General features: G+C 40.5%; 1 protein-coding gene and 1 non-coding gene across 3 annotated transcripts in view; one reads left to right on the top strand and one right to left on the bottom strand.

Annotated features, from left to right (window-relative positions):
• Window positions 1–12128, bottom strand: part of LHFPL6 (LHFPL tetraspan subfamily member 6) — a 234106-nt gene that overhangs the window by 68927 nt on the left and 153051 nt on the right. The gene's annotated exons all lie outside the window — the stretch shown is intronic.
• Window positions 10866–11000, top strand: LOC139186320 (small nucleolar RNA SNORA48). Its single transcript, XR_011569911.1, has one exon. It is a non-coding gene; the product is annotated as a small nucleolar RNA SNORA48 (small nucleolar RNA).

Genomic DNA, 12128 nt, shown 5'->3' with positions numbered 1-12128 from the left:
TCGACAATAACTTTCCCACAGCATAGCACAGCTACTCGGCTTCCAATCAGCATGCAGTATTTCACTTATTCCACATTAAATCAAAGAATTACAAATAAGTTGTATATTATAGGGAAACCTTTCCAGGTGAATGTCTTAGAGATATTTGAATAAAAGGCTAAATTTATTTTTCATAATGTTTTCTTGCCTATAATAAACATTTTTGCATGGGCTGTACATGTTTCAGTTCAGTCAGTTCAGTCGCTCAGTCAAGTCCGACTCTTTGCGACCCCATGAATCACAGCACGCCAGGCCTCCCTGTCCATCACCAACTCCCGGAGTTCACTCAAACTCATGTCCATCAAGTCGGTGATGCCATCCAGCCATCTCATCCTCTGTCATCCCCTTCTCCTCCTGCCTTCTATCTTCCCCAGCATCAGGGTCTTTCACAATGAGTTGGCTCTTCACATCAGGTGGCCAAAGTTTTGGAGCTTCAGCTGCAGTCCTTCCAATCAGTATTCAGGGCTGATTTTCTTTAGAATTGACTGATTGATCTCCTTGCTGTCCAAGGAGAGTCCTCTCCAGTACCACAATTCAAAAGCATCAATTCTTCGGTGCTCAGCCTTTTTTATGGTCTACTAACCTTAGGATGTTTTATAATTGACAAAATGGATGTAAGAGGTGGGGGTTCTGTTAGTGAAATGACTGGTGCTTCAAGGTATTCAGATTGGCTAGAAGAGAGAGACAGTCTTCATTCTTAGGTATGCATGGTAGAAGAATCTAGAAGAATCTACTTAGCTATGGTGGGTATACTCTCTGAACTGGCTCCTGTGACTTGATTCCAGAAGAGTGCTATACCCAGGCAGGATTCACAGCACTTCGGGTGCCCAAATCCATCTCTCAGGTTAGCTGAAGTCTTGGCTAGACTTAACACCTAGAATAATGTTGTGTTTATTTCAAGGGGATACATTCCTTCACATCAGCCGTGATAGAAACACCTAAAAGGATGGAGAGCTGGGATTCAGATGAACTACAGAAAAGGCACTGTCATGTAAGGGCCTGATGGCTAGTAAATATATGTGCTAGTAAAAAAAAAAACTGTGCTAATTATGCTGCTATGTCTGTAGGGGGGCCATCAGGTGGAGAGCTAAAACCTTTGCTGCTGCTGCTAAGTCGCTTCAGTCGTGTCCGACTCTGTGCGACCCCATAGATGGTAGCCCACCAGGCTCCGCCATCCCTGGGATTCTCCAGGCAAGAGTACTGGAGTGGATTGCCATCGCCTTCTCCGCTAAAACCCTTACCTACCTCTAAATCCTAGCAAACATAGCCAGTTTGCAAAATTCAGTTTCCCCTTCTGGGGCACACACTTCAATAAGGTTTGCCAGCCCACCTTCAGTTGGATGTGGGCATCAGCTGACTAGGCATCAGCTGAAGTCTAGTCAGAGGAATATGAGAGTAATAATGTGGGCCATTAAAGGCATATCATGGCCTTTAAAAAATCAGTGCAGCACCTCTGGGCTCTTTTCCTCCTTCTGTCAGGTGGATACAGGGGTAGCTGAGGCTCAGGGAATGGTACCCGCATTAAAGGGGCCTGGGTCCTTGAGTCATCCTAGGGAAGCTGTCACGTAACATTTACTTGGACCATAATGGGAGTGAGGAATAAATTTTAATTGCGTTTCAACCATTATGCATTCTTGGGACTATTAACACAGTTTAGCCTACGTAACTGAATCAGGAGACACTGTCAATATTTCTATAGAAGAACCTAATACTTATTCAGAAAAGCCATGACAAACCCAGACAGTGCAAACCCTAACCCTAACCCTAATTCAATTTTTAACATTTTATTTATTTTATTGACGTATAGTTGATTTACCATGCTCTCTTGATTTACCTACCCTACATCTGGCTCCGGGAAGCGTTAGGGTTAGGGTTAGACCTATATAGTCAAAGCTATGGTTTTTCCAGTAGTCATGTACGGATGTGAGAGTTGGACCATAAAGAAGACTGAGCACCAAAGAATTGATGCTTTTGAACTGAGGAGTTGGAGAAGACTCTTGAGAGTCCCTTGGACAGCAAAAGGATCAAACTAGTCAAACCTAAAGGAAATCAACCCTGAATATTTATTGGAAGGCCGAGGCTGAAGCTCCAACACTTTGGCCACTTGATAAGAAGAGCTGACTCACTGGAAAAGACCCTGATGCTGGGAAAGATTCAGGGCAAGAGGAGAAGGGGATGACAGAGGACAAAATAGTTGGATCATCACTGACACCATGGACAGGAGTTTGAGCAAACTCAGGGAGATAGCGAAGGACAGGGATGCCTGGCCTGCTGCGGTTTATGGGGTGGAAAAGAAATGGACACAACTTAGCGGCTAAACAACAAAAGCCTATGTAACTGAATCAGGAGACTGTCAATATTTCTCAAAAGAACCTAATAATTGTACATGACCAGACTAACTGAGAACAGTTTGCATACATTTAGCTACAAGTGATCAACACGCTGTATTTGCAGAATAGCTGAGAAAGAAAGTTGTGTTTGGGAATTAGCAGACAGAATCTTGGTCTACTCCTAGATCTTTTGAATTTTGTTCTTTCCTTTTTCTCATTTAGGAATCGTGACAGGAATCATAATACCCTGACAGAAATAGCAGCTGAGAATGACTGAACTGTGTGTCTGGAACTGTTCTCAGAATTTTATGCACTAAATTCTTTTAATGTTTATAACAACCCTAGGAAACAGATGCTACAATATCCCCCACCATTTTATAAATAAGGAGAGGAGCACAGAGAGACCGTGTTGACCCAAATGTATACCATTGATAAGGGACAGAGAGGGGTCTTGAACCCATGCAGTTGGCCACTGGTGCACATTTGTTTAATCTTATTCCCACACTGCCTGTCTCCAGAATATCATAGGAAATTCAAAGATGAATGACATTTGGGTTTATAAAATTAAGTATTATACAAGGAAATGGCAACCCACTCCACTATTCTTGCCTGGAAAATCCCATGGACAGAAGAGCCTGGTGGGCTACAGTTCATAGGGATCACAAAGAGTCAGACACGACTGAGTGACTGAGCATCCAAGGTAGTCCACGTAGCACTAAGAGGAATACAAAATATTGTAGAGTTTCAAAGAAGGGAGAGAGAATATCTAATCAAAGAGATTTGGAATATTTTAGGGAGGAAAAATGTTTTTTTCTATTCATTTTAATTCCACAAAATTTTCCACAGTGTTTAATGCCAACTCTTCAAAGAGTTGCTAGCCAAGTAATAAGTACAAAATATAGCCACACTAATGTGTACTCAGGAAAATATTCTACCATTTAAAGTAGGAAAATGAGACTTGAATAGTCACAAAATTAGTTTTTATTTAAACTTCATCAGTTCAGTTCAGTCGCTCAGTCATGTCTGACTCTTTGTGACCCCATGGACTGCAGCATGCCGGGCTTCCCTGTCCGTCACCAACTCTCAGAACTTGCTCAAACTCATGTCCATCGAATTGGTGAGGCCATCCAACCATCTTCATATTCTGAGCTAATTTATGTTTCTTTTTAAGTATTGGCTTGGCCAAAAAGTTTGTTTGGATTTTTCCATAAGCTGCTATGTTAAAACCCCAAGAAACTTTTTAGCCAACCCATATGTCCGAACTGAGTCTTTCTGTTGCTACTTTCTTTACTAGGTGAAAAAGTATTTGCATTTTCACAAGTATATTGAATCTAACATGCCTATCAAAAAGTATACACACAAGGGCATGGATCAAAGAATTTTCAGAAAGTCAATATAACCTCATAAACCTTTACTTGGGCTTCCCAGGTGGCTCAGTGGTAAAGAATCTGCCTGCCAATGTAGGAGAGGTGGTTTCAATCCCGGAGTTGGGGAGATCCCTTGGAGTAGGAAATGGCAACCCATTGCAGTATGCTTGCCTGGGGTATCCCATGGACAGATATCCTTGGAGTATCCCTGGCATAGGTTATACTCCATGGGATTGCAAAAGAGTTGGCCTTGACTTAGTGACAAAACAACAATCTTTACTCAGATTAAAAAATAAAATATGACTGGCACCTCATAAGCATTCTTCTGCTCCTTTTTAATCACCACCCTATCCCAAGGGTAACCATTATCCTAACTTTAAACAGAATAGATTGGTTTGCCTGACTTTGTACTGATATGAATGGAATCATACATTTGGACTCTTTTGTTATGGTTTCTTTCCTTCAACGTTGTTTGTAAGACGTTTGTGTCATCCATACGGTTGACCATCACAGTAATTTGTTTATTGTAATTGCTGCATAGCATGCCATTGTGAATATACTACAAGTTATCCACTTTACTGTTGATAAGTCTTTTGATAGTTTCCATTTTTTTCTTTGGTACAAAAGATGCTTCTATGAACATTCTAATACATGTATTTTCATGCACATAACTATATATTGCTAAATATTGCTGTCTGAAATATACCTAGGACTGGAATGATAGATCATAGGGTATATAGGCACCTAAAAAGGTACTTCCTACCTAGAAATTAAGCTCAGTAAACAATGTTTTGTGTGCGTATTAGCCCAAGTCACATCAGAAAGCCTTAGCGAAATAAGCATCAGTTGTGAGAATGGAAGTGTCAACATTCATACAACATATTCATCGTCATTACTCTTTCTAGAGTCAAATTTAGGCCACTAAATTCAGTGGGAACTTATCAAGGGACTGGTTCTTGTCATTTTTCAAGAAATTGCTTTCACTCTTTCATACTAAACTTTAGGGCATGTGCTTCAGTACATCTAAAAATGTCCTAGGGATTCCTGGTGGTCCATTGGTTAAAGCTCTTGCTTCCAATGCAGGGGACTATGTTCGATCCCTGGTGGGGAAACTAAAATCCCATATGCCACACAAGGGGGCAAAAAAAAAAATGTCTTCAAGGTCAGTTTTGACTGGAGTGCAGGGAGCCCAAGGTCCCTGCTCTTGCTGTTATGGACTCTCTCGGGACACTGGTGTCACTGGTTCTTCTAGTGCAATGAAGTAAACTTCACAGTGAAGGCTTCAAGCCCCTTTTGCTGTGGGCTCATTTCCTGTCATTTGCGCTATAGCGTGCTATGAAATTTCTGTTTATGAAATCATAACAAAGGGCATAATAATGCCAATTATTGTCTCATCTCTGCCCAAACACCTAAAGGGCATAATCTCTTGGCAGTTGAGGGTTTTTTCCATGCTTATTGGCATTTAGATTCTTGGCAATGTTAGACTGTTTGGGGTACAGTAAACTGAAAGAAAACAGCATGTTAACTTTTTTCAAAATATAACCAAGTTGCTAGAATCAAGACAAATGAATGTTTTTGTCTCTACACTGGGCACGGTATTTTTCTTAAAAAACACTTATAATTCAAGGGACCATTCAGATGTTAAAGTCTGGGTGTCTCCCTCTGCTAACCCTTGGGTAGCACATGATCAGGTCATTTTGCAAAAAAGCAAATACCTCAGCCCTGCTACAGGCCAACTTGGCCTGTGCTTTTTGTAATAGCAACCCAAGGAGGAAACATCTGGAAAAATACCATGACTGAGCTGGTGGGATCAAAGACCAATGTGAAACGCTCTATTGTTAATTTCCAGGAACTGACACAGAGTGTAGAATGAAATAATTCAGTTGGGCAGGAATCTTGTCAGATTTCTGAAAGGCTTGCATATCACTGTATTGTCTCGCTAGATAGTAGAAGGAAAAATAGCTCAGCAAAGTTGGGGGAAAAGAAATCTTGGTGCGTGTGTGTAAGTGTGTATATGTGTGCATGCAGTGTGTGCACACACGTGCCAGACAACTCAAATCTGTAATCAATATGTTCCTGGTGGATTCCTCTGATGGCAGGGACAACTTGCCATAAAAGTCCCGAAAGAATACAAAGACCAGCTGAAAGAACACTTAAGTCCTGAACTGTGTTTGCAAAGAAGCATCTTGGTTCCCCACCAGACTGAATTCCAGAGGCCATGGCTCTCGGTTTATCCTTGCTCTCCATAGCGAATGGTCAGGGTCTGGTACATAGTTTGCAATATCCAAAAATCTATTGGGTGAAGACTAAATGAATTTATAAGTGAATGGGACAGTAAATAAAACAAGCAGCCAAGCTCTACAGTCTAAGGGCTGAATTTGACTCTTGTCAACTGTATACCATTGGCAGTCAATTTATCTCCCTGACCTTTACTAAAAACACTAAAGAAATAGGGGAGAAAAGAAAACAGTATTACCTAGCTTGAGTGGATATTTGATTTTGAAGTGAAAGCCACTCAGTCGTGTCCGACTCTTCACAACCCCATGGACTGTATAGTACATGGAATTCTACAGGCCAGAATACTGGAGTGGGTAGCCTTTCCCTTCTCCAGGGGATCTTCCCAACCCAGGGATTGAACCCAGGTCTCCCACATTGCAGGCGGATTCTTTACCAGCTGAGCCACAAGGGAAGCCCTATTTGATGTTAGGTAGTTAACAGAATAAGGACTAGAAACACCTTTCAAATATCACTTCTCTATTCCACTGCCCATGGGAAGTGTTTAACAGGAAAGGAATGGATGTAGGTTGAAGAAATGTTCAGTGGATGAAATTATGCATACACGGTGGCTCAGGCAGTAAAGAATCTGCCTACAATGCAGGAGACCCAGGTTTGATCCCTGGGTCAGGAAGATCCCCTGGAGAAGGGAATGGCTACCCACTCCAGTATTCTCGCTTGGAGAATTCCATGGACAGAGGAGCCTAGGGTCCATGGGGTTGCAACGAGTTGGACACAACTGAGCAATGAATGCTTTCACTTTCATTTACATATGTGTGCCAACCTCTGAGAGTACAGCATTGAGTAAACATAAACCACAGTGCAGACGGTAAATAAAAATTAGTATTAGCTAAAGTCTTTGCTAGGATTATGACTATTGAAAAGATCTGGGGGGGAAATCTGAACAACCAGAACCAGGCTCTATGACTCAGACAAAGATTCTATGTTTGAATATCAACCCCGAGGGGCTGGTATCTTTATCTGTTTTTTCTATTCATCTACCCAAAGGTCTAGGACAATGCCTGACACATTATAGACGGTCGGCACTTATTTGTTGAATGGACAAATAAACCTTAAAACGCTAAAATGAAAAAAATAGGGGGAGAAGGCCTTAAAGAATATTGTGTTAATCACGTTAGTTGGCCGGTTCACTTACTCTCCATCTTCTCAACTGAAGGCAGAGGTCATCAACACGGTCCAGCTGGGATGCTACATAATGGTACCTGTGCCTGTACAGTTTAAAGGACAAAAAGATGGAGAATAAAAGGTTTTCTCTCTTCTCCCATCTACAGCCTTTTCTCCTTTTCCCTACAACCTCAATACTTGGGTAATAAAGTCAGAAGTCTGAAGAACAGCAGAACCAGATTCACCTACTTAATGTGTGATGCATTATTTAGTTATAAGAAGGAAGAGGAAGTGCCAGCTTTCTCTCTTTTACAGTGTGTGCGAACATAAATCAAATACAGGAAAGTTGTAAAGCCATCGTGCAATTTTTAAACTTTTATAACTCTGGTGTCAGGGGTGTTAGAAATCATTTGTAAATGGCATGCAAATCAAATTTACTTCCTCAAGTTGTTAAAACCTCAGTTCTGCTAGTCCCAGTACCAGTTTTTTTTTTAATCTCATTGCCTATAATAGGTATATAAACATTTGTCACAGGCAGGCACTGAAACGATGAATATGTTTTGCACAAGCACATGAGGTTATTTTCATAAAGGTGAAAACATTTTTGTTTTAAAGTGTCATTTACAGATTTCTTCTCACCTTGCCTAGAACTCAGGTTATTAACAAATTTAGAAAAGCCCAAGGGTATATGGAAACTCCTCTCAAGGAAGAAACAAAGCTGGAACAGACAATGTTGTTTTTCATTATGCTTCTTATCAGTTTCTTTTCTTTGCAATGAAATCACTCTGGCTTATTCATACCCTTTGGAGAATGAGACTGTGTTTTACCATAAAGACTGACTACTCAGTCATTCTCCCCAAAGGCAGTGTCTGTTGCAAGAGAATCTGCGGGAATCCCTTGACTTTGACTTGTGTGTGGATTGACAAGGCTAAATTGGGTCGGAGTTGCTCGCTGCATAATATTAGATGAGACAAGGGCTGCAAGGGGGAATCCACAAGAGGCTTCCCTTCCTACAAGCATAAACTGAAGCCAAAGTGAGAGATCTTGCTTTGCTTTTATAAAACACATCTTTCTGTACCCTTCTATCTTTTAATCCCTAGCATCTCTTAACGTTCCTCTCCCTCGAAAGGGCAAACAGAAGGAAGAAAGGAGTCGTATCAATGACCAAGTTTCTTTCAGCAAAAATTCTTCCTTGTTAGCCATTCTGCAAAAGTTCATTAGCTGAATAAACCATTCTCTGCAGACCTCATCTCTATTCCTCTCTACTTTCCCCTCCCCCTTCCTTTCTTTTTAACCTTTCAGTGCAGAATTAAGTCTTTGTGATATTCAGCACATCAATGAACTCTCGCCCAGCCTGGGGGGACCTCGGGGGCCAGCGCAGGGGCGAATCTGTGGGCTGCATTCCAATTCAGTGAGGTGGTGACAAGGAACCCAGCCCAGTCGTCAAATAGATCCTGTGTCTGCATATGATTCATAACCCGAACATGTTTAGAAAGGGACAGAAAGGAGGAAGAAGGCATGGGATTTGGAGTTATAGAGTCAGTATTGTGCGAAGATTTAGAGCATTATGGGGGTGAGAAAAAGAGGATTTATTCTTGAGTCCTGGCAGCACTCAATCCACTGGCAGATCTGCTTCAAAAGAAGGCCAGTGACTTTATACAGCAGCTTTCCAAATAAGCTCAAGTTAAAACAAAACAAAACAAAGCCCACGACTAGTCTTCCCACCCCAGCAGCCCACTTCTACCCTCTCATGGCAAAATAAATGAATGAGTAAATGAATGAATGAATGAAATGAACAAGTCCTTTTCAACTATAGCTGGTTTTGTCTATGATTTTGTTTCCTTTTGGATAATGTAGGGGCAAAAGATGAATTAGCTGCTTATGCTTTTTATGAGATTTGGGGAAAACTGCTGCAAGGATATTTAAACAGTGAACTTAGAGAACGAATTAATTTAAGGGTTCTCATTTATCCACATGGAGTGTAATAGATTCAAAGCTAAATAATCGATTGGCTAGACATACTCTGATTCCTAAAAGTTTTAAGGAAAAGATTAAAGATTTTTTTAAAGGATGCAACAAAACTAATACTGGAGTTAAAAGGCACTGGCTATGTGCCTATTTTTTTATTACCCCCTGATTTTTAATAAATTTATTAAATAAATTTTAATAAAACGCATTTACATTTTATCCAGCAATCTCCTTATAATATACATGGCTGAATATTAAAAATGGTAGGAGCTAATATCACTTTGAATAAGCTGATGCTTATCCTACATTTTAAACGATAGATGTCTCAAGACCCTCATTAAGACAGAATGCCTCAAAGCTCCAGATAGCAGCTGTGCATTTTCTTCAGTTATCCAAATAAAATATCTGATTTAGTCACAGAAATCTCACAATAATTGTCTCATCTTTGGGAACTTAAACAGCTTTGCCTTTCTTATTTATACTCTCAGTTATCTCTGGCATTAACATAAACTATCCACTGTGATCAACTAGCCCTGAAGACTGTATGGCATATGAACAGTCATATTCATCATAAGATGCTTGGGAAGGTAAAGGTGGAAAAGGGATTCCAATAATTAATGATATGTAAGATGCTGCCGATGACCAAACCAAGAATTCCAGATCTGCTATTTCTGAAATGTTTCAGCAATGCTACTCTGCCCCCTCTTCCCCCCCCCCCCACCCTAGAAATAAGAGATGGATTAAGTCCAGTTTGTCAACAGGTATAGATTTTAAGTCTTGAGTGTGCTAATCTATCTACTTAGTTTATTGAAATAGTCCCATGGGGGACTTGCCTGGTGGCCTAGTGGTCAAGACTTCACCTTCCAAGGCATGCAGTGAAGGTTTCATCCCGGGTCAGGGAGCTAAGATCCCATGTGCCTTGTGGCAAAAAAGACCAAAACGTTAAAACAGAAGGAATATTGTAACAAATTCAATAAAGACTTTAAAAATGGTCCATTAAAAAAAAAAAAAGCTAGTCCCATAAAACCCAAGACAATTTGTATTCTCCTATGTATACGGACTTCAATCTTGCTTACAAAAGAGAACAAACATTTTTAAATGTGGAATAAATTATACAGAATAAGGGCTTGTTTCTCTACTCTGGGACATCTTGCTTCTTGCAAAGCACAAGCATAATTTCACTGCCTCTCTTCAGTGAGTTGAGACTGATGTCATTGGTTGGGACCACAGTGATCTGAGGTCAAAGTCTTTTATATCACTGAACAAAGAAAGAGAGGAGCATTTTCAGGCAGCTTTGGATGAAATGGTTTCAAAACCAATTTGGTATTCCCACCCTCTTCTCTAAAAACAGAAGTGAAGAAAAGTATTATAATTCTTATTTAACGAAATGCACTAAAAAATTCTCAGTAAAAAACTTTATAGCCAATAAATTCTGCATTCACTGTGTGTGAAGTAAGAGTTGAGTTTGTATTCTCAAATTAATTAAAATCTTTTAACTTCCACTAAAGCTACTGTATTCTTAATCCCTTGGGCAAACTGGTTTAAGTTGATAATTCCTCCTAAATCCTAATTTTTATTGAAATTTTTAATCATTATGAGTTCTGCACATAGCAGCCTCAAATTAAAAAAAAAAAAAATACATTCCCCTGCCAACAAGGAATTTAGAAATGATTTTTCTTTGTTTCTTGGGGATCTTTTCCCAATTTGAGGCTTGCCAAGACAGATTAGGATTAACTAAAAGGTTTTCTAAAGATATATTTAATGTCCCTGACCTGGGTAGAGTGGCACCTGGTTGGTGGCACCTGTCTCATAACAGTAAGGGACAAAACAACCCCTTGTTTATCCCAGTTTGGCTTTTGCTCTGTGCCCATGCCTGGTTCATTCCCTGGACACATGGAAAGAAAAAAAAGGAAAAGGAAAAAAAATATATATTTAAAACCCAAGTACATTTTCTAACTGTTAATAGCTGTTAATATTTCTTTCACAGAAGCAAAAATGGAGCAATGATTCGCAGCAAAGTGACCAAAGGCACAAAGAGGTTTTATAGACAAAACACACAGCTTAATAGCTTATGTGTTTCTAGAAAATCTGGATCAGCAGCTGCATGTGCACCTGCTCAGCTGCCTGGACCTTTCTTTATATTATCAGGCAAGCCTCCTTCAAACTGGACTCTCTAGAATCTGTACCCACTGTTTCCATGCAGCTCCCTTCCTAACTCATGTAAACCACACCGTTGGAAATAAGGCTTATTTCCCAAAGATTGCAGTTCCTGAAGACTATGGTCTGGGTCACTATGCAGTCAACATAGAGAGTATGCCTGAGTTCATCAAAGTATAATCTGTACCTCAACTTGAACCCCATTAGGTGGATTTGATGAATGGACCATTCACCCTTTGTGTGTTATTTCTATAGGTAGTAATTAATGTTGTTAGCATTATTAGGGGAAAAGTAAGCTGAGCACCAAAGAATTGATGCTGTTGGACTGTGGTGTTGGAGAAGACTCTTGAGAGTCCCTTGGACTGCAAGGAGATCCAACCAGTCCATTCTGAAGGAGATCAGCCCTGGGATTTCTTTGGAAGGAATGATGCTAAAGCCGAAACTCCAGTACTTTGGCCACCTCATGTGAAGAGTTGACTCATTGGAAAAGACTGATGCTGGGAGGGATTGGGGGCAGGAGGAGAAGGGGACGACAGAGGATGAGATGGCTGGATGGCATCACTGACTCGATGGATGTGAGTCTGAGTGAACTCCGGGAGTTGGTGATGGACAGGGAGGCCTGGCGTGCTGCGATTCATGGGGTCGCAAAGAGTCGGACATGACTAAGCGACTGAACTGAACTGAACTAAAGACATTGTTATTTAAAAGAACTGCTCTAAAGGAAGCACAGAGGAAAATGTTCCCATTCAGAAACTGGGATCCATCCCATCAGTTTTCTTAACACATCAAAATTACAGGATTTTTTTTTTACTTAGGTGGTGGCTCAGATGGTAAAGAATCTGCTGGAATGCAGGAGACCTGGGTTCAA

Source organism: Bos indicus, chromosome 12 (genome assembly GCF_029378745.1).
Source record: "Bos indicus isolate NIAB-ARS_2022 breed Sahiwal x Tharparkar chromosome 12, NIAB-ARS_B.indTharparkar_mat_pri_1.0, whole genome shotgun sequence".
NCBI classification, from domain to species: domain Eukaryota; kingdom Metazoa; phylum Chordata; class Mammalia; order Artiodactyla; family Bovidae; genus Bos; species Bos indicus.
The sequence above is the reverse complement of the archived record's forward strand: the minus strand, read 5'-3'. Positions and strand labels throughout refer to the sequence as shown.